Genomic DNA, 22235 nt, shown 5'->3' with positions numbered 1-22235 from the left:
ATAGTTTTCAGTGTATAGGTCTTTCACCTCCTTGGTTAAGTTTATTCCTAGATATCTTATTCTTTTTGTTGCAATTTTAAATGGGATTGTATTCTTGACTTCTCTTTCTACTAGTTCATTATTAGTGTATAGAAATGCAGCTGATTTTTGTAAGTTGACTTTGTACCCTGAAACTTTGCTGTAGTTGTTGATTAGTTCTAATAGTTTTCTGGTGTATTCTTTAAGGTTTTCTATATATAGAATCATGTTGTCTGCAAACAGTGAGAGTTATACTTCTTCCGTTACAAATTTGGATACCTTTTATTTCTTTTTCTTGCCTAATTGCTCTGGCCAAAACCTCCAGTACTACATTGAATAGGAGTGGTGAGAGTGGGCACCCTCTGATACTGACTCAACACAAGGTTGACATAAGGGAAGCCATATTGTAGAAAAGAAACCATATTGTAGCGTTAAATGACCTCTAACTAACTAGCCCAGGCATGCTCTGTAGATTTTGTGGCCCCTCCCAGCTGCTTTAAGATGATAACTTTTTTCTTTTGAGTTCCTTAGGAATGTGATGACCCCCAGGCAGAGAGCCTGTGCTGATAGCCATCATCAGCGACAACTGAAAGATCAGGGTATAGGGCTTTGCTCCATTCTCTGATGGATATCCAGTAAAACAAAGGACTATCAGGAACTGGGACTGGATGTCTGCCCCGCCCAGAGACCAGCCCCACATATAACTGGCCTGTGGTCTTTGTTCTGGGAGATGATTCTTTTGGACATGAGTCGGCCATCTTCCCTCTTGCTAGCAAGCTGTAAGAAAGTCCTTTCTCTCCTACCACATTGCCTCCTGACTATTGGCATGTCTTGTGGTGAGCAGATGACCCCCTCTTGGGTGGTAACACCTTGTCTTGTTTCTGTTCTCGGGTGGATGGCTTTCAGTTTTTCACCATTAATAATGATGTTGCCTGTGGGTTTATCATATATGGCCTTTATTATGTTGAGGTATTTTCTTTCTATACCCATTTTATTGAGAATTTTATCATAAATGGATGCTGGATCCTGTCAAATGCTTTCTCTGCATCTATTGAGATGATCATGTGATTTTTATTCTTCGTTTTGTTAATGTGGTGTATCAAATTGATTGATATGTGGATGTTTAACCCTTCCTGTGTCCCTAGTATAAATTTCACTTGATCATGGTGTATAATCCTTTTTAATGTATTGCTGTACTCTATTTGCCAATATTTTGCTGAGCATTTTTGCATCTGTGTTCACCAGCACTATTGGCCTGTAATTTTCCTTCTTTGTGTTGTCCTTGTCTGGTTTTGGTATATCAGGGTAATGTTGGCCTCATGGAATGACTTAAGAAGTATTCTGTCTTCTTCAATTTTTTGGAATAATTTGAGAAGGATAGATATTAATTCTTCTTTGAAAGTTTGGTAGAATTCTCCAGAGAAGCCATCTGGTCCTGGACTTTTTTTTTTTTAAAAAGATTGGCACCCACACTAACATCTGTTGTCAATCTTTTTTTTTTCCTTCTTCTCCCCAAAGCGCCCCAGTACATGGTTGTATATTCTAGTTGTAGGTCCTTCTAGTTCTACTATGTGGGATGCTGCCTCCGCATGGCCTGATGAGAGGTGCTAGGTCCATGCCCAGGATCTGAACCAGCGAAACCCTGGGTTGCTGAAGTGGAGCGTGCAAACTTAACCACTTGGCCATGGGCCTGGCCTCCCGGACTTTTGTTTTTTGGGAAGTTTTTGATTACTGTTTCAATCTCTTTACTTGTGATTGGTCTATTCAGATTCTCTATTTCTTCTTGGTTCAGTTTTGCAAGGTTGTATGAGTCTAAGAATTTATCCATTTCTTCTAGGTTATCCAATTTGTTGGCATATGGTTTTTCATAGTATTCTCTTGTAATCCTTTATATTTCTGTGGCATCCATTGTAATTTATCCTCTTTCATTTTTAATTTTATTTATTTGAGCTTTCTCTCTTTTCTCTTAGTAAGTCTGGCTAAGGGTTTGTCAATTTTGTTTATCTTCTCAAAGAACCAGGTTTTAGTTTCATTGATCCTTCCTACTGTTTTTTTAGTTTATTTCATTTATTTCTCCTCTAGTTTTTATTACTTCCTTCCTTCTGCTGACTTTGGGCTTTGTTTGTTCTTTTTTTTCTAGTTCTGTTAGGTATAGTTTAAGACTAGTTATTTGAGTTTTTTCTTGTTTGATGAGGTGGGCCTGTATTGCTATAAATTTCCCTCTTAGGACTGCTTTTGTTGCATCCCATAAAAGCTGGTATGTCATGTTTTCATTTTCATTTTCCTACAGGTATTTTTTGACTTCTCCTTTGATTTCTTCATTGATCCAGTGGTTGTTCAGTAGCATGTTGTTTAGTCTCCACATATTTGTGACCTTCCCAGCTTTTTTCTTGTAGGTGATTTCCAGTTTCACAGGATTAAGGTTGGAAAAGATGCTTGATACCAATTTAATCTCCTTAAATTTATTGCTGCTTGCCTTGTTTCCCATATCAAAGACGTATGGTCTATCTTTGATAATGTTCCATGTTCACTTGAGAAGAATGTGTATTCTGCTATTTTTGGCTGGAATGTTATATATATATCTTTGAAGTCCATCTCGTCTAGTATTTCATTTAAGGCCACTGTTTCCTTGTTGACTTTCTGTCTGGATGATCTATCCACTGATTTAAGTGGGGTGTTTAGGTCCTCTACTATTATTGTGTTCCTGTCAATTTCTCCTTTAGGTCTGTTAATAGTTGCTTTATATACTTTGGTGCTCCTGTGTTAGGTGCATACACATTCATAAGTGTTATTTCCTCTTTGTGAAATGTCCCTTTTACCATTATACACTGCCCCTCCTTGTCTCTCATTGTCTTTTTTATCTTGAAGTCTGCTTTGTCTGATGTAAGTATGGCAACACCTGCTTTCTTTTGCTTACCATTTGCTTGGGGTATTGTCTTTTGTCCATTCACTCTGAGTCTATGCCTATCATTAGAGCTGAGATGTGTTTCCTGGAGGCAGCACATTATTGGGTCTTATTTTTAATACATCCAGCCACTCTGTGTCTTTTGATTGGAGAAGTCAATCCACTTACATTTAAAGTGATTATTGATATATGAGGGCTTAATATTGCCACTTTATCACTTGTTTTCTTGTTGTTCTATATTTCTTATATAGAAGAAGTACATTGTATTTCTTGTATTTCTGACTGCCATTTCAGTTTAGTGGTTTTCTGTGATGGTTTTCTCAGTTTTCTCTTTATTTATGATTTATGTGGTTCTGCTCTGATTTTTGTTTTGTGCTTACCATGAGGTTTCTTTAAAAGATCTCATAGATGAGATAGTCCATTTTCTGATAGCTTCTTATCTCCATTAGTCTAAGCAAGTTCCATCCCTTTTCTCTTCCCCTTCTGGGTTATTGTTGTTACAAATTATTCTTTTTTGTGTTGTGAGTTTGTGACTAAATTGAAGTGTTTATAGTTATTTTTGATGCTTTCCTTCCCTTTAATTTTTATGTTATAATTAAATGTTTACTAACCTATTCTGATATAGTGCTGAAATTTCCTGATTCTATCTGTCTATTTATCTCCTTGCTCAAGGTTTTGTAGTCCTTTGCTTTTTAGTTTCAGATGGGAAGGCTTCTTTCAACATTGCCTGTAAGGCTGGCCTCGTGGTGATGAACTCCCTCAGCTTTGTTTATCTGAGAAAGTTTTTATTTCTCCATCACATCTGAAGGATAATTTTGCTAGACAGAGTATTCTTGGGTGAAAATTTTTATCTTTCAGTATTTTGAATATATCATTCCATTATCTCCTAGCCTGTAAGGTTTCTGCTGAGAAGTCTGCTGAAAGCCTGATAAGGGTTCTTTTGGAGCTTATTTTCTTCTGCCTTGATGCCCTTAATATTTTTTCTTTGTCAATGATTTTTGCCACTTTTAATATTATATGCCTTGGAGAAGGTCTTTTTGCATTGATGTAATGAGGAGTTCTATTGGCTTCATGTAGTTGTAAGTCCTGTTCTTTGCTCAGGTTTGGGAAATTCTCAGCTATTTCCTTGAACAAGCTCTCCACTCCTTTCTCCCTCTGAAATACCTATAATCCTTATGTTGCTTTTCCTAATTGTGTCAGAAATTTCTTGAAGAATTTCTTCATTTAAAAAAATCTTAGTTTTCTCTCCTCCACCACCTGAAGCATTTTTATCCTCTAATTCACTAATCTAGTCCTCCATAATATCAGCTCTACTTTTTATGGATTCTAGATTATTTTTTAATCTCATTAATTGTGTTCTTTATCTCTAGAATTTCTGTTTGGATTTTTTTTTAGAGTTTCAATCTTTTTGGTGAAGTGTTCCTTCTGCTCATTAATTTCATTCCTGAGCTCATTGAACTGTCTTTCTGAGTTTTCTTGTAACTCGTTGAGTTTCCTTATGACAACTATTTTGAATTCTTTGTCATTGAGATTGTAAATTTCTGTGACTTCAGGATTTATTTCTGGAGACTTGTCATTTTCCTTATGCTCTGAAGTGTTACTGTAGTTCTTCATGGTGTTTGATGAATTGATCCTTTGCTGGTGCATTTGTGGTTGTATCAGGTTGCAGATTCCACCTGCTACTGCTAGGGGCAGGACGTGTGTTTTCTGATGCCACCCCATCTGCTGGAAATTGTGTTGGTACGGCTGCTCTGTGTTTGCCTGGCCTGGCTGCAGCTGCTTGGTGGGTCATGCATGCATATGCAGGTAGGCCTCTGTGCTCCACTGGCAGGTCACTCTCTAGTGTGCAGGGCTGCTATGGTTGGTGGGGGACTGGCTGAGCTGCTGTGCTTGGTGGGTGGGGCTCCTTCACAGAGGCTGAGCTGCTGCTTGGCGGGGAGCATTCCCATGGGTAGGGATGCCACAGCATGATGTGTGCTCAAGTGGGCAAGGCTACCACTCCAAAAGTGTTTGAGCCAGGCCGGGCTGCCCCACCTCATCTTACAGTCACTGTTGGAGGACTCGTAACCTGGATCACTGCCACTAGGGAGTGGGGGTTCCATTCCCCTAGTTCCACTACTTCCAGGGGATCCAGTCCACCCATCTTCAGATGTATGGCTGCGTGCATCCCTCAGGCATCCTGTTGTGCTGTGTAGGGAATTCTCTGTTGTTTAATGAATGTCTGTTTAATTGTAACTTAGTGGGGAGAGACAAAGGGAACAACTCACTCCACCATAATGCTGATGTCACTCTCCTGTATTTATTTTCTAATCCAAGAAATAAGAACTTAAGTATACTCATATTTAATGGAAACCATCACCTTTGCTGAAAGCTATGCCACCAGAATTTCAAATCCCAGCAGGGTCACCCATGGCGGACAGGTTTCAGTGGAGCTTCTAGACTAAGACAGACCAGGAAGAAAGACTTGGCCACTTACTGCCAAAAAGATTGGCTGTGAAAACTCTGTGAATAGCAGCAGACACTCTGCTGTACACAGGGTCACTAGAAGTTGGAACTGATTCCACGGCACTAACAAAAAGCATCTTCATGCTTGTACCTGAGGTGTCTTGAGGGTAGAATGGGGATTACAACCAAAAAGAAGGCTGACAGTGACATCCTCAGACTTTTGCTTGTTCATTTGTAGCATATTGAGAAAAATTGAAATCAATATGAATAGATTTATTGATTTTAAAATAACCCTCACAAAGTGGATGAGTGGCTTAAAAAGAAGTGAGAAGTTGAAGAATAATATTAAAATTTAAATATAAGCAAACGAGAAAAAAAAATAGTAGGGGAACACTTCTACTCTCAGAATGAGCTGTACCAGCCAGCTGTGTTACAAAGCAAAAACAATGGCAAGCCAGTCAGATCTGATGAGAAGTTGGTAAAAAAGGGTAAAGTTGGTAAAGAAGACTATTTGAAATATAGATTTACACGTACAAACTTTAAGATGACCCTCTCTCTAAATTTATAGCATGCTTTGAGATAATAGCTAATGGTTATATAAAACCATCACATTTAACAACGTATTTAAACACGAAGCACCCAGAACATAAAGGAAGGTCTCTACAGTTTCTCAGCAATGTTTAAAGTCATGAAAAATCAGTCCTGTTTGTTAAGAAATTTTATTAAACTTAATAATACATGTTTAGAGTCTCTTTTGAGGTTTCTTACGTAATAGCAAGAGACAAAAAGTCATACGCTATTGAAGAAACACTTCCTGACTTCTTGGCTGAAATGCACAGTAAACAATATGGCAAAAAACTAAGACACATACATCTGTCAGAATAAGGATGTTGAAAATTGTTGAATGATGCTTAGAAAAACATTGCTTAAGATTTGAAGCAAGAAGTGTTAGAAGAAAGTATTAGATTACTCAGTATGAGAGGTATTCTATACTTTTGGATGGAAGTAGAGCTGTGTTTCACATGTTTCAGCTTATGGTAATTCCTAAATTCTATTTCAATGAAGAAATATCACAAAAATTCCACTTCTTTTTAGAAGATAAAAAGCCACAAGAGCTTGTTGTGCACACATTAGTAATGAGAAACAGTTGGATAAAGATTCAAAAAAGGTCATTAAATGTTTTTGAGCCCAATAGAGAACTGAGGTCTCAAATCAATCAGGTTAACTGAATTCCAAGGAGTGAGAAGTTCTTCTGAGGAGAGACAGGACAGATGCACCGTTTCACCTTTGGTAGAGTATGGAGGAAAGAAGGAGTTGTCAAAAGAACAGGTAAGAAGAAAACAGCTGAAATTTTAATGAATTCTTAAGAGCCAAGTGTGGCTCTAGTATGACATTTTAGAATTCCTGGAAACCCCAGATCCCAGGGGAGCCCAAACTTACTTGCCAGCTCTTTTGTTTAAGCTTCCACCCTGTGCTCATAGAGAAAACTTGGAGTGGTGTAGGAGACCTGAGAAAGCCCTCCCCTCCCTGTTGCACAGACATGGAACCCCACTTGCTTCCCAGATTCTTCTTTCGTATGAAGCAAAAGCTCCATGCTTCTGGGGTGGGGGTGAGGGGAGGAATGAAACTGTCCCATCCCCTGGTTTAGGCAAAGAGCTACTACCACTGGGCTGGAGGTGGAGTAAAAGACATCTTCTGCTATGGGAGGGGAAGGAACCCTGCTTGAGGGTTTATAACATTTTAGAAGTAAAATATTAGACAAAAATAGCACAAAGGATGGGCAGGAGGAATGGAAGTATACTGTTGTAAGGTTATACTACCATATGTGAATTGGCTTAAAAATATTTGATGGTAGATTATATGTTGTAAACTGTAAAGTAATCACTAAAAAGTAAAACAAAGGGGTATAACTATTAAACTAGTAGTAAGATAAAATTGAATTATAAAAAAATACCTATTAATCCAAAAGAAGGCAGGAAAAGAGAAAAAAAAGAACAAAGAACAGATGGGACAAATGATCAGGTAGTAGATTTAAATCCAACCATATTTATAATTATCTTAATGCAAAAGTCTAAACAGTCCAAATAAAAGGCAAAGATTGTCAGAGTGGAAAGAAAAGTAGGACTGACCATATTGTCCACAAAAAATTACTTTAAATATAAAGACATAAATAGGTTAAAAGTAAAAAATGGAAAGAGATATACCATTTAAGCAGTAATTTTAAAAAAGTAGAGTGGCTTTGTTAGTATCAGACAAAGGAGACTTCAGAACAAGGACTACTACCAATTATAAAGAGGCATATTACATAATAATAAAGAGGCCAATTCTTTAAGAAGACATACCAATTCTAAACACATATGCACCTAATAAAAGAGTGTCAAAGTACATAAAGCAAATACTGATGGAATGGAAAGGAGTCGAAAAATTCACAATTATAGTTAGAAATTTCAAAAAACTTCAGTATCAGCTCACTCCAACGTTGAGGGTTCTGACCTTGAAATTTCTTCAGGCTATTTCTCCCCCCACCACCCCATTTTCACCTACAAGGAAGACGCAGATACCTTGGCATGATCTCCCCTGAGAGAAGGGCCATGATCTGTCCTGAGAAGGTAGGTAGGCATGGTCAAGTCACACTCAGACTTTAAGACCAAAGGGTACTATGGATGTCCATATTGGAGAAGAGATTGATTAGAGGTTAGAGGAAATGACAGACAATGCCTATTCTGATGTCTTCATTTTACAGATGGGGACAGTGAGGTCCAGAATCCTTAAATAACTGACCTGAGGTCACATCACTGGTTGATTACAAAGCCAGGACTACAATCTAAGGACACCTGCCCTCAGTACAGTGCTGTTTCGGGGAGAGAAGGGGAGAGGTGTGGGGATCAGAGTAGAGGGAAGAAAAATGGAAAGGAGAGGAGGAGAGGAGAGAAGACGAAGGTTGGAGCAGGGACTTAGTCAGTGGTTTGCAGACTTGAATTATGCCCTTTATCATGTTCTAGAATTTCAGGCTCCATAGTGGTGTTATGGGGAGGATGTTGGGAGGTGGGAATGGCACACACATTGGACACAAGGGTTACATTTTAATACTGTTGAAGGGGCTTTTAGAGCCACCTTGAGGAGCCCCAGTTTTCTGGGGAACATTTTATGGCAAAGGTCAGTGATGGATTGAGAGGAAGCAAGCCCTGGAAAAAGGGAGATATTTTCCTTTTGGAAATTAGGTGAACCTGTCTTGCCTTTTATCATTATTTCCTCATGTCCCCAATGACAATTATAGTTCCTGGCACATAGAAGATCAATCCTTCCACACACGGTGCTCCCCTACACCCACCCCAGCCTGGTTTTATTTCAGCATAGAAACAGTTTCCCTAAAGGAACTCTTGTGGGGGTAGAGACACTGCTCAAAGCAGAGTTCCTGGGGTACATCCACACCCACGGTCCTGCCTGCTGGGTCTCGTTGTCCCTCTCCCCTCCATATACACAAAGGAATGGTCAGATACGAACTAAGGATGCTGGTCATTGCGGCATCTCTAAAAAGGCCAGGAGTTAGTCTGAGGACCACCAATGGGAAGAGAGCTGTGAACCATGGCCTGTGAATAACAATGAGAGGCTGTGCTGATGCTTTACACTGCCACTGCTTTCCCATCCCTCGTCCTTTTCAATCCAGCTACTTTATGCAGTAATTCTTTTTTCAGCTGAGGAAACTGAGGCTCAAATGCTTAAGTCAGCTTCTCAGGGACATGGGCTGGTAAGTGGCAAAGCTTGGAGTTATTCCCAGCTGACCCGACCCCTACTCACCTTTGGGGCATGAGAGAGATGTGTAAAGGGAGTAGTTGGTTTCATATCAGTATGGGCTCCCTTCAAGGGTCCGTGTGAAGAATGGGGAGAAGGCCCCGGCGGGTGGCGAGACCAGTGCTGCCTGGGGGAGTCAGGGTTTCACAGGTGAGGAAACATTTTAGACGGCGCTAAAACAGATTTCTAAATTTGTCTGCTCATCAGAATCATCCAGAGAGGTTAAAAAGAAAAAAAGAAAAAAGGCCAATTCCTGGACTCCTCCCTAGACTTATCAAATCAGTATCACAGTGGGGAAAACTGAGAATCCACCTATATTTGTCTCAACAGCTTCCATGTAGCCAGATGGAGACCCTTGAAAGGCTGGCAGACAAGGCTGGGAGCTGCGGCCAGCCCCGGGGGCCTCCAATCCCCCAGCAGCAGCCCTCTGCACCCCTCTTCCCGGGTGGTGGGTGCCGGTGGTCAGGCCTTCTGAATGGAAGACCAGGGTCCTGCCTGCTACTCTGGCACTTAGCTGGGTGCAGAGACCGGGGTCCCATCGACAGTGAGGTAGCCTCCAGATCACACGATCTGTGCCGCACAGACTCATTTACCGCCATCTGCCCGGGGACTGCTTACAGAAATGATTTCTTTGTCAAAACACACGACAGCGAGCCTGCTCTGGCCCCAGGCTTCTGTTTCCTAACTCCCTTTTATTGGAGCAGAAAGAAGTAGCACATTATTGTTCTTCTGCTCCACGTTTTCTCATGGATCCAGAAAGCAACAAGCACTTTGTGCAAACAGAAAAGCCTGCTTTGTTGTCTGAGGACAGGGAGGTGAGAGAGACAAGAAGAAGGCCTTTCACAGACCATAAAAGAGACACACTACACAAAGCAGGCTTGAGCGGATGGGCGGGAGGGCTTGGGAGTGGGTGCAAAGAAATCATTTGCACTTGTTCACTGGCTCATCAAAGTTTCACAGGTTTCAGTAGGGAAAGCAATCTGGGCCTTGACACATGGCTCTCTGGCAGAGTCGCTTCTAATGGGAGGATCATTCTGGGACAATTTTATGTATTGATGAGATTTCTGAAAAGTGGAGTGAGTTGATTAAGTTGTCGAGGGCACTTTGATGTGCTAAGAAACCTTGGTACCAAAATATGACCATCAGTAACATGCCTTCCGTATGTCATCTGCTTCTGTGGCCTGCGAGTGGACAAGGTAGCTGTTGTCATCCTCAGTTACAGATGAGGCAACCAAGGCTCAGATTCCGAGTCCCCTTTCCTCAGCTCACACAGCAGAGCCAAGTTCAATTCCTGCTGCATGCATTCATTTTCCTTTACTTTGGGGATGTCAGAAACGGTTCAGTAACGTAAGTATCTCCCTACGTTTTGACTTCACACGTCTGAATGTTTACACGGTGGCTTTTCCTCAAGCAGAGAACCGAAGTCAATTCAACTGAAAAGTGACCACAACCTCATAAGATGTGTGCGTGACTTTGAGAAGCATTGCTCATTAATATAATTGAAGTTTTTTCCGACAGTGCAGAAATGGATAAACAAGTAGAAATTTCCCTGTAAGCTACGTGTCTTCTCTCTTCACCTTCAGATACCTGTTCTTTCTAGAACAGTGATTTTCAAATTTTAACGTGCATCAGAATCACCTGGAGGGATTGTAAACCAGATTGCTGGGCCTCACCCCTAGACATTCGGATTCAGCTGGTCTGGGGTGGGGCCCGAGAACTTGTATTTCTAATAAATTCCCTAGTGAAGCTGATGCTACTGGTCCTGGGGCCTCACCTTCAGAACCACTCTTTCATCGAGTTTTTTCTATGTGCACACATAACGTCTCTACCGCTCTGCGTGCATACACACACAGATCATTAAAAATGGACCCATGCTTTACTCATAATTTGGAAATTTGTTTGTTTTCATTTAACAAAATATCCCAGACATCAACCAACTCTGTAGATTACAATCTACATCATTCTTGTTAATGGCTGCAAAGAATTCCATTGTATGTCTGTACCATTATTTATTTAACCAGTCTTTATTATTGGATTGTTTAGATTGCTTCCAGTTTTTTCTGACTACACACATTACTACAGCTCTTTTCATATATCTTTGCACATTTGTGCTAACATTTCTGAAGGATAAATTCACAAAAGTGGAATAGACACGATAGTCTTTTTTTTTATGTCTTAAAAATTATATACAACTGTCAAGTTACTCCCTTCCCCCGTAAAGTTTATTCCAAATTATATTCCTGCCAACAGAATTTGAAAAATCCCTCATTAAAACACTGAATGTTAAGAGCCATTTTTATCTTTGCTTATCTGGTAGGTGAAAAATGCTATGTTGTTATTTTGATTTGCATACCTTTATTAGTGAAGTTGGGCATATGTTATTGGCCAACTATATTTCTTCTTCTGTGATATGTCTGCTTATATCCTTTGGCTGCTTTTCAGAGAAAAGGAATCCAGAATGTAAGGAAAACGTGTGGCAATTTCCTCACTGCGTTCAGCATGGCTGGGCTCCCGACTCCTTGTTGGAACAATTTGGGGGTGCCATAGAAGAGAAACAGCTAACAAGCTTCAGAAGTGAGCAAATTAAAGAAGTGAGTTTAGAAAAGCAAAATGAATAAAGATTGTTTAGGCCAGAGAACAGAAGACTGAAGGGGCAGTGGGAAGGGGAAAGCCTTTCATTTCTGGATGGTGGGTCTTTCGAGAAGGGTGGCTGATGTGCGGTCTTTCTGCTGGGAGTGTGGATCAACCTGAATTCCTGAAGGTGGGTTTTATTCAGTGTAAGGAAGGTCTTTCTGACCATAAGTGCCAGTTCTAGTCTACGTTTCCATTCTTAGAGACATTTTAACTCATTTGGAGATAATTTTGGTGTTATTCCTCCTACATTTCAAATCCTGGAGCATGATCTTCCAAACACCTCTGCGTTCCTTTTTTTACGCTAGAGAAACGTAAAATACAGTGGTCAGGTCAATCTGATTTCATTTAGTTAAAGGTTTGGGGCTCTTTCCATCCCACTTTCTGCTGCAGTGTTTGGAGCTCTCCCTCCCTCCTTCCCAGCAGCATGTGACCTCAGTGCTTTGCGGGGCTCATTTAGGGAGCTATGTCCTCTGCCTAGACGTCGACTCTGGCACCAGAGTTAATATGACAGCAGCCCAGCCCAGCAGCTGAGAAGTCCCCTCCCTCCTCGGGACCTGAGCAAGTGTTTTGCATTCGGGGAGTTTCCGGTGATTGGATATAACCCAGATATCAGCCCTCCTTGCATGCGCTTTCTGTCTCTGCCCCATTGCAACAATCTTGACTCCAATCTCATTACTGGGCTTTTTTTTTCTGTTCTCCAGAAAGTATCCTCGTGTACCCAAAGCACTAGACAGCAATGCAGTAAGAGGAAGGTACTGTCAAGGCCCCGGAAGCCCCTGACTTCTCTCTCCTATGAATAGAATTACAGAGTTCAACTTAGAAAACGGAGGCAGCATCAACACCTCCGACACCTCGCCACCCTGCATTCCACCAGTGACTAGATCTTACCAACTCTCTCTAAAATGTGATCCATTTTTTCATCCTTATAATCCCTGTTTTTGTCTAAGTCCGTTCTCCCTTTCCTGAATGAAGGCACTGGCTTCCTCCAGTCACACCCCCTCAGTCCACTTAATAATATAACCATTCATTCATTCATCCATCCATTCATTCATCTGCCATTCTGTGAGAACTGACTTGTCAAACACATTCAAGAAATGCCACAAGACTGTGAGTTATTAATCACAAAGAAGACATCCGGGCAATCAGCCCTCTTGGTTCAAAGGCGTTGGGGGGCTTTCTGGGGTGGGGTTCCAGGGGCAGATGAACTTGAGGTGTTGGGAGATAATGCGGGGAGTATGAGTCATCCATCCAGCAGTCATCCCCCAGGCTTTCTTGCTGCACTGGGGCTGTTTGCTCACCTTCTCCTGTGCTTGGGGAAACTGCTTCTGACTGCAGCCACAGACGGGGAATCCTGATTGGTTCCAACAAACCATGGTAATTCCTCTTCCTGCGATTAGCTTAGGCCAACAGGACCTGAGGGGAAGTCTGCTGGGAGGCTGGGGGGAAGGCTTCTGGTAAAGATTTTCTTTCCTTATGGAAAGGGATGTATGGGAAGAAAAGCCCCCTTCTTCACAGATGCTGTCAGGCACGCCTGTGATCCCTGAAGTTGCAGCAGCCAACTTGTGAGGGGAGATGTCGCCAACATGCTGAGGATGGCAGAGCAGAAAGGTGGAAAGCCTTCGGGTCCCTTATGGTGTCATCAAGCCTGTGAATTAGCCAACTCTGGAAATGGCCCACCCCCAGACTCCCATAGCAAACTTATCATTTAGGTCACTTTGAGTTGGGTCTTCAGTTACTTGCAGTCCAAAGTATTATGCAGGTGGGATGCAGCCCAGTGAGGGGGGATAACTGTTTCCTGGCTTGCAGTCCTGGGGTCACAGTAGGCATCATTTGTTTCTCTCATTTTCCCAAGGTCAAGCCTGCAGACTGCAGAGTGTATTACTGAATACCAAATCCGCAGCCTGGCCTGATGGAGAAGTGGGGGATCAGGAGCTAGAACACGGCCAGAGAGCCTCTCTTCCACTCTCCTCTTATGCCAGAGAGTGCCCAGCACATCCAGAAATCATGAGAATCCAAGCTGGAAAGAAAGGCACCTTGTCTAAGTCAGAGGTTAGGCAAGTGATATAAATGAATGAAACAGGCCTGTGTGAGCTTATTAAACATGTGGGAATATTCTTTACTTTGTGAAGAAAGGGGCTCTCTTTAATTTTTCTTGGTGCAGATGGACCTCTTGGTTTACCTTTCATTGTTCTATGGGAATGGAAAAAGAAAAATAGTGTTCTTTTGAAAAATAAACCACCTAACACTCAGCCTCCAGGTTGGGGAGACAATAAGCCGCATGGGGAATGTGGTGGTGGAAAGAGTACCTGTCTAAAGCGGACAGTTATAGACAGCACCAAGTGACGTTGCCTCACGGGAATCCTGGAGCAGTATGGTAAGTCTTCTGATTTCTCAAGAGAAGCCTGAAATCTTATTCAAAAAAATTTTTTTCTGATACATCCCTTTGTTTGCTGACCGTGTGCATCTGGAAGCAGAACCTGGGGACAGAGGCATTTGGGGTTAGGAGCACAGGGTGGGTGGGTGAACATGCAGGGAGACGGTGACAGGAGCTTGGCACGTTGAGGGACACATGCTAAATTCAGGTCTAGCTGAGAAACATGAAAATGAGGTTAAAAAGCACACCATAGAAAATGCCAAAAAGCATGCAGAAGAAAATGAAAAATCACAATCCTGCTATTCAGAAAAAGCAAATTTTAAATCTTTTCCCTTATAGTTTTTTTTTTCTCTTACAGTCTTCTTTCCTGACTTTAGACTGTGAGTGTTTCTCCCTATCATTAGAAGCTCTTTGCAAACTTACTTATCATCGGTGATATCTAAGTCCAGGGTTAGGCCTGTGTCTCATGGAACCTTCAACATTCTAATTCTGTCAGAAGAAAACTCCTTCCTGAATCTTGGCTGGTTGTTCTGTTCGCTCCATGTAGCTTAGGCTGAAATGTCACTGTCACGCTACAGCGGTGGAATGCCTGCCTCCCACACTTGGGAGTGGGGTGGGGGTGATAGGAAAGGATAAAAATCAGCGGAGAGAGAAATCTAGGGAGAGGACCAAGGCCAAGCCAGCCATTGCAGATCTTTAAGTGGAACTAAATCAAGCTTAAGTTGTGCCCCGAGTGTGATTCCTTTGAGGAAAGTTTAACTAAGTCAGTCCTGAGTCCTTGCTAGTACGCGTAAGCCACACATGCTCCTGGGCTCCTTAGGGGCTCTGGGAGTGGGTAGGAAGCTTCTCTACTTGCCTCCTGCTAATGTTACTCTCAGGCAGCAGGGGTAGGAGTGGAAGAAAAGATCCAGGCAAACCCATGTCCAGTCCTGAAAGGATGACTCAAAGTGCTCACTGAGCAGCAATTTCCGATGGTTAGTCAGTCAGTGCTGCAAGGTCCTCTAGCTGTCCCCTCTGGCGCAGGTGCCCCAGGGGCCCGCTGGAAGGGGTGTGAGTGAGGGGGGCTGGAGGAGTCCCTTAAGAATGAAGTTGTCACATGGCCTCTGAGTCTCATCTTTGTGTCTGTCACCTCTCACTGCCCTCTGGTTTAGGGGTGGGGGGCCCTGGCAGACACACTATACCTGCTTTGTGACTATGTGCGTCTCCCCGAGGGCGTGTTCCCTGTGCCTTGTGCAATGACTGCTGAGTCGCTGGGCACAGGTCTGAATGCATTTCCCAGGTAGCTGGCATGATGAAACCTGGCTGGCCCAGCTCCCCTGCGAACACTTGGCTCCCCTCATCTCTACTGTGTTCCTTTAACAGACACTTGACATGATAGTGGGAACCGGCTTCAAAGATGGTTCACAACACACCTGTGTTGAGTGAGATCTTGCTTTGTGTGTATGTAACACGATTCCCAGAGATCAATGAGGGTGAAAGCAACAAGACAAACAGACATGCAATGCAGATTGTTTGTATTGCTAGTAATAATTAATACAATAGCTATTTATTGAAGAATTTGCTTTGTGCCAATCTTTGGGCTAAGAACTTTTATGCATTAACTGTTTAAGCCTCACAAAACCTCCCCGGGTTAGGTACAATTAATATCCTCCTTTTAATGAGGAAACTGAGGCCTAAAGAAGTTAAGTAACCTGCCCAGAGTCCACAGTGGTGGAGCCAGGACTTAATCAGAAGCCTGTGTTCTTGACCATGAAAACATGTTCATAGGAATTAACTGTAAAATTAAAAACTATATTGGACCAATTGTTAAACACAATCCTTCAAATATCAGTTATATCTTTGTGTTTATTTTTACATTATAAATCTTAATAAAATATAGAAAATGATAGTGAAAATTATTTATAACTTCTTATCAAGAGTAGAGTCTAGGCGTCACTATTGTTTGGTCTGTGTTTTTATTTAAATTACAGAATTTACTTGTTTTGTCATAATTGTCATACTGTGCATGCAATTTTGCACTTTAGCTTTTTCCTTACATTAAACCATAAATATTTTTGTCACTAAACAGTCTTTATAAACATTAGTTTAAATGTTTGTATTATAATCCATTGAGTGATAAACACAATTTACTTAGACACACAATTTTGGACAATGAAGGTATTTTTGATTTTTACTCGGTTTAAAAATAGCAATGTGTTGAATAACTTTCTGAAGAAAAGCTTTTTTAACTTTTTGGGAATTAGCTTTTGACTGTATGGAATTATGAGATTAAAAAAACCCATATTTAACTCTCTTGATATAGATAATCAATTGATTTCCCCATTTGTAGTCCAGCTGTGGATGTAGGAGAAAGGCCGTTCTCATCACACCCTCACAAGCACTGGCCTCTAGCCTTATTTTTAACCTTTGCTAATTTTGTAGGGGACAAACAGGACTTAGTTTTCACATGTATTTCTTTGATTATCAGTAGGGTTGGACTTGCCTCGTATGTTTGTTTATTAGTAATTTCTTTGATTAATTGAGTTGTCACAGTCTCTGTCCATTTGTCTCCTCCAGTCTTCACACATTTCAGTCAATTTATAGGCGTTCCTTATATAAGAAAGATATTATCCTTCTGTCAAATCTGCAGCAATTATGTTTCTGTTCTTTGTCTTTTCATTTTTACATATAGAAGATTACATTTTTGTATGTAGTAAAGTCATCTTTTCCTCTGTGATATTTTCAGTCACTTCTAAGTTAGGAAAGTCTCCCCTTCCACAAGGTTTGGTAAATGCTCACTTTTATTTTCTTATTTTTTCCCCATGACTTGAATTTTTTATATCTTACTTTTTAATCTGTCTAATTTACTATGGTTTTTGGTAGATAAGGTGAGGTTCTAAAGTGATTTTCTTTTCTAAATCATAGCCAGTTTTTAAACTCCTTTTATTGAATAATCCTTTGTGTCTCAATAGGTTTTTATACTTCTTTACCAATTTATAGTTCTTCCTTATTTTATTCCTCTTTACCATTATTAAAGTAATATATGTATATATCATACGCACACATGTGTGTGTATATACAGGTATATATACATATATCTCTAACCCACTGCCTTGCTTCTGCTATTCTTATGCGTATATTGTTTTATTTATCACAGTTTTATAATAAGTCTTAAGGTCTATTATAAGCTTGCTTCTATCCTTACTCTTACTTTTCTATATTTTCTTTGCCGGTTTTACCATATAAAATTTAGTTAAGTTTTCTTATTAAAAATTCCCATTGGGATTTTGATTAGAATTGCATCACGTCTATTATACATTTGGAAGAAATGAAAACTTCACAATATTAATTTTTTTCAAATCAGGAACATGATGTGTCTCTTCATTTAGAAAACATCTTTGACTAAAATGTAATAGTTTCTTCATACACACTTTGCGTATTTCTCAGTAAGTTCACTTCCAGATATTTTGTCTCTTTCTCTTGTCGGGATGAGTTCCCCATAGGATCTCACTGAGCAAATCTTTATTGAATACCTATTCTGTGCTAGGTTCTGTGCTAGGCTCTGGGATGCTGATGGTGTGCAAAGACAGGCACATCTCGCACTCATGGATCTTATTGCGTTGTGGGGGAGACCAACGTGAATCAGACAGTCACACTAATGGATGTATAGCCACAGTCTGGGATAAGAGCCCCGAAGGAATGGAGTAAGACAACATGAGAGCACTTTACAAACCAACAAAACAAGATTTCTTGGCCAGGAGGGGTGAAGGAGAGCTTCCTGAGTAAACGACACAACCTGAGAGCTGAAATGATGCCAATTTTTGAAAAGTTTTTATTACATTTACTCAATAAACTGAAGTCTTTAATTGCGATAGAGTTTTCAGTTGCTTTGCTAGCGTTCTCTAAGTGTAAAATTAAATCACCATAGTATTTCCTCTTTGTTTATGTTTATATTTCTAATTTCTGTTTCATATCTATTGTATTGGTCAGATCTTTCCAAATAATGCTAAGTAATCATGACAATGGTGAAAAGTTCATGATTTTAAAATGAATAATTTAGTGTTTCACTGTTAAGAGTGATGGTGGCTACTGGTTTGAAAGAGATAATCATGTTGGAAAAGTAGCCTATGTTCCTACTGATTTTATATTTTGCGCTGGAGATGGAGATAGGATTTTATCAAATGCTTTAGGAAAATTGACTCAAATGGAAGGTTTTTCTCATTTGACGTATTCTAATGTGTTTTAGCTGTCCCTCATCCTTGCAGTGCTGGGATATGCCCAATGGTTGTGATATTTTTTCGTAAAATGTACTTCAAGTTAAAAAATCTAAAATTTTATTTAGAATTTTAAAATATCCATTTATAAATGAGACTGAGCTATAGTTCTCTCTCTCTATTGTTTGGACACCTAGTCATATTTGCTTTGGTACTGAAATGAGTAGCTTTCTGAGCTCTGGAATGACTCCAATTCACTGAAGGAAAAAAAGAAGTCTTTCCCAAGATCCAATTAAGAAAAAAATACACAAAATTGATTACATAGCATTTTTTAACATGGCAAAAGACACCATAAATAAAATAACAAGACAACAAATACTTATTTGTAATACAAATGACAGAAAAATAGTTAATATCATAGAAAAAGATTCTGCAAGTTCTAAGGAAAAGAAAAGCCAACTAAAAATGAATAAAGAATTCGAATAATAATTCAGAGGAAGAAATCCAAATGGCCAATTATCATGTGACAAGAGGCTCAAACTCATTAATTGTCAGAAAAATGCACATTAAAATATCATTGATATATTTTTTCACATGACAGATCAGTGAAAATGAAAAAGGTTTATTATATATATGGCTGATAAGGATGCAGAAAGAGGGCACTCTGCCTATGAGAGAAGTGTGAATTATTACAATTTATTCGGAAACTGTGCTGGCAATATGTATTAAAATGAAATGTACACTACGGTAGACACTGTTAATTGCCTATCCAATAAGCACAGCTTTTATCTTCCTTGCCAATAGAATCCTAATTTTGTTTATGGAAGCAAAGTGATAAATTGTAATTGATTTAAGCCATCATGACAATCCTGTTGTTTTTCAGTTACTCAATTTCCCAGTCTCCCTTGCAACTAGCAGTGGTCATATAACTCAGTTCTGGTCAACAAAGTGTAAGGGAAAGACTGCTGAAGGATCTTTGAGAAGGGCTTTGCTCTGCTGATTTAAGGTACAAATGTGGATGTTGCTGCGTTTTCCCCTTTACCTTGAATGTGAACTTGATTGATGCCTGGAGTTGAGGCAGTCATCTTGTAACCAAGAGGAGGCAAGCATGAGAAAAAAATGCCAACACGCTAAGGATAGCAGAGCAGAAAGACATATAAGAGCTTGGGATCCTCAACCAAAACCTGCTATTACTCACCTACAGATCCTTGTTACGTGAGAAAAACAGATCCTTATTTGTTTAAGCCTCTGTTAGTAGAGTTTCTATTACTGGTAGTCAAATATGCCTATAATCAGACACACACATACCTTTTGACCAGCCATTCCTATGTGTGACTCCACCCTAAATAAATGAAATTCCAGTACATAGAGATTTATGTAGAATTTATGTATAACATAGCTTTTGGAAGCAAAGAACTGAGAAGAAATGGAATGTCTAGAAATAGCCATGTGGCTAAATAAAATGTAGTGTATCCATATAATAAAATGTTATATAACTATTAGAAAGAATGATTTAGACTGATGTCTATTGATCTTGAGGGATGTTTGTGATGTATTATTATATGAAAAGCAGCAACTTGAATAGTAACCTTTATAGTACAATCCATTATTTGTGAAAAAATCTATGCATGTGTGTAAATGTTTGTATATGTCTACACAAGCATAGAAAAAAAGAGATTGAAATGCCCACAGGAATGAGGAAAAGAAAACAATTGAGTGAAACAAGACTGGTAGAACAAACAACCAGCCTTAAGTATTATCAAGCTTTGTTTTTATTGAATTATGAAGAGAAGCATCTGGTGTGATAGAAATATGCATGATATTGGCAATTATGTTTTAAATACAGAGTTAAATAGAGGAAAAATTTTAAATTATATGTTTTTGTTTTCCCGTAGTATTTTATTCCTCTTTGTAGAACATGAATTTCGGTTTTAATTCCCCCGTACCAAGAATTCAAAAGTAGGTCTCATTTTCCTTTTAATGATGTGAAGGCAGAATTCAGTCTTGAATCCTTTCCTGGAGGCACAACTTAGTTTCAAAATGAAAATTATCAGTTTAAAGGTATGATATTCCTAAACAGATAGAGTGTTTGCACAATGTTTTTTTTGTTTTTTGTTTTAAATAGAGTAACCATCACAGCAGCACTTGGAGAATTCTGGTACACCAGTGTCTTCTTGTTTAGTTTTCGCCAGATTTGAAAAACTCTTTGTAGTTCTTTATCCACACTGGCAAAATTAATTGAGAAAGACGACTGAGTAATGTTAATTCATTTTCATAACTCTAATGACAGAGACTCGTTTATGGAATTCAATCTTTACCTCCTCAATTTGAGAATGAACTTCAGATCACCACTTTCATGACTAGAAAACTGACTTTTGCGTAGGAAAGCGAGCCAGGTTATTTCTTGTCAAATAAGTTTCCCAAAGACACAATTTATCTAGCGTGAAAAAATCAAATCATATGTTTGAGGAACAACTTGTCAATGTCCTTCAAAGTCATTTTGGAGGTATTGCCTTGACAAATAAAAATACCAAGAATTTCTCCAATTTTAATTGGTGAGCTGAGGTGGAGACTTTTCCTCAGATGACATGAACAATGCAATTTTCTCCCTCACAGTTTAAAAAAAATGTATTTGCATCAAGACACTAGTTAGCCACAAAACCTCTGTGTAGTACAGTGGCCTGCCATTTTGCGCAGCCAATCCATTGTGCATTGAAATGTCTGGGTCAAGCTGGGGATGGGGGGGAATCTAGTATACAGAGTTAATTATTACATTCATCATGTGTTCTCTTTTTAATGTCTCTTTTTAAAGAGATTCCTGGGGAATGACACAATGAATTTAAATTCTGTTTCTTTGCTGAATGGTGCCACCATGGAAGTCCTATGTTAACATCAACATTACAGATGCACTGTTTGTAGTTATGCTGACTAATTTTGACCTGTCTACATTACGAAACTTTTCAAGAATGTTCTCAATGCAAAATAATTTATTCCCCAATGTCTGACATGGGCCCATGCCCCAAAATTCTTTGCTCATGTTAAAAAAAACCCCCACCAAAACACCAAACCCAATACCACCTATTGGATTCCATGAATAAGTATATTTAGGTATATGATATTATCTAAATCTGTATTCTCATCAGTTACAAGAAAAAAACTCACAAATCATCGAATTGTTACCACCTAACTTGTCATGAATGTTTTGAACCCTAGCTTCATCGAAGTGAGCAACAGCATTACCAGCAAGTGTATATTTGTGTTGAGACAAAAACAATTGAAATTTCAGACCATTTCTTTAGTTCAATGATTTTTTTCATCGACTGATTATTTTTCCTTTTCTACATAATGGAATTTTTAATTATCTTCTTTGTTTTAGTAATAGCTTTATTAAGATGTATTTGATATATCATAAAATTCATTGTTTTTAAGTAAACAATTCACCAGTTTTTAGAATACTCACAAAGGTATGCAACCATCACTTTACTTAATTTTAGAACATTTTTAACGCCCCAAAAGAAACCCTGTACCCATCAGCAGACCCTCTCCTCTTCTCTCCCTCACCCCTGACAACAGCTAATCTGTGGATTTGCCTATTTTAGATATTAGATATTTTGTGTAAATAGAATCATACAATATGTAGTCTATTGTGACTGGCTCCTTTGACTTGATATAAAGCTTTCAAGATTAATTCATGTCATAGAACATACCAGTACTTCATTCCTTTTTTTTGCCAAATAATATCCCAAGGTATGGATAAATCACATTTAAAAAATTCATTCATCAGTTGATGGACATTTTTTTCCTACTCTTTAGCTATTATAAGTAATACTGCTATGAACATTCATGTACAAGTTTTTGTGTGCACATGTATTTT

This window comes from Equus quagga, chromosome 5, assembly GCF_021613505.1.
Source record: "Equus quagga isolate Etosha38 chromosome 5, UCLA_HA_Equagga_1.0, whole genome shotgun sequence".
NCBI classification, from domain to species: Eukaryota; Metazoa; Chordata; class Mammalia; order Perissodactyla; family Equidae; genus Equus; species Equus quagga.
The sequence above is the reverse complement of the archived record's forward strand: the minus strand, read 5'-3'. Positions refer to the sequence as shown.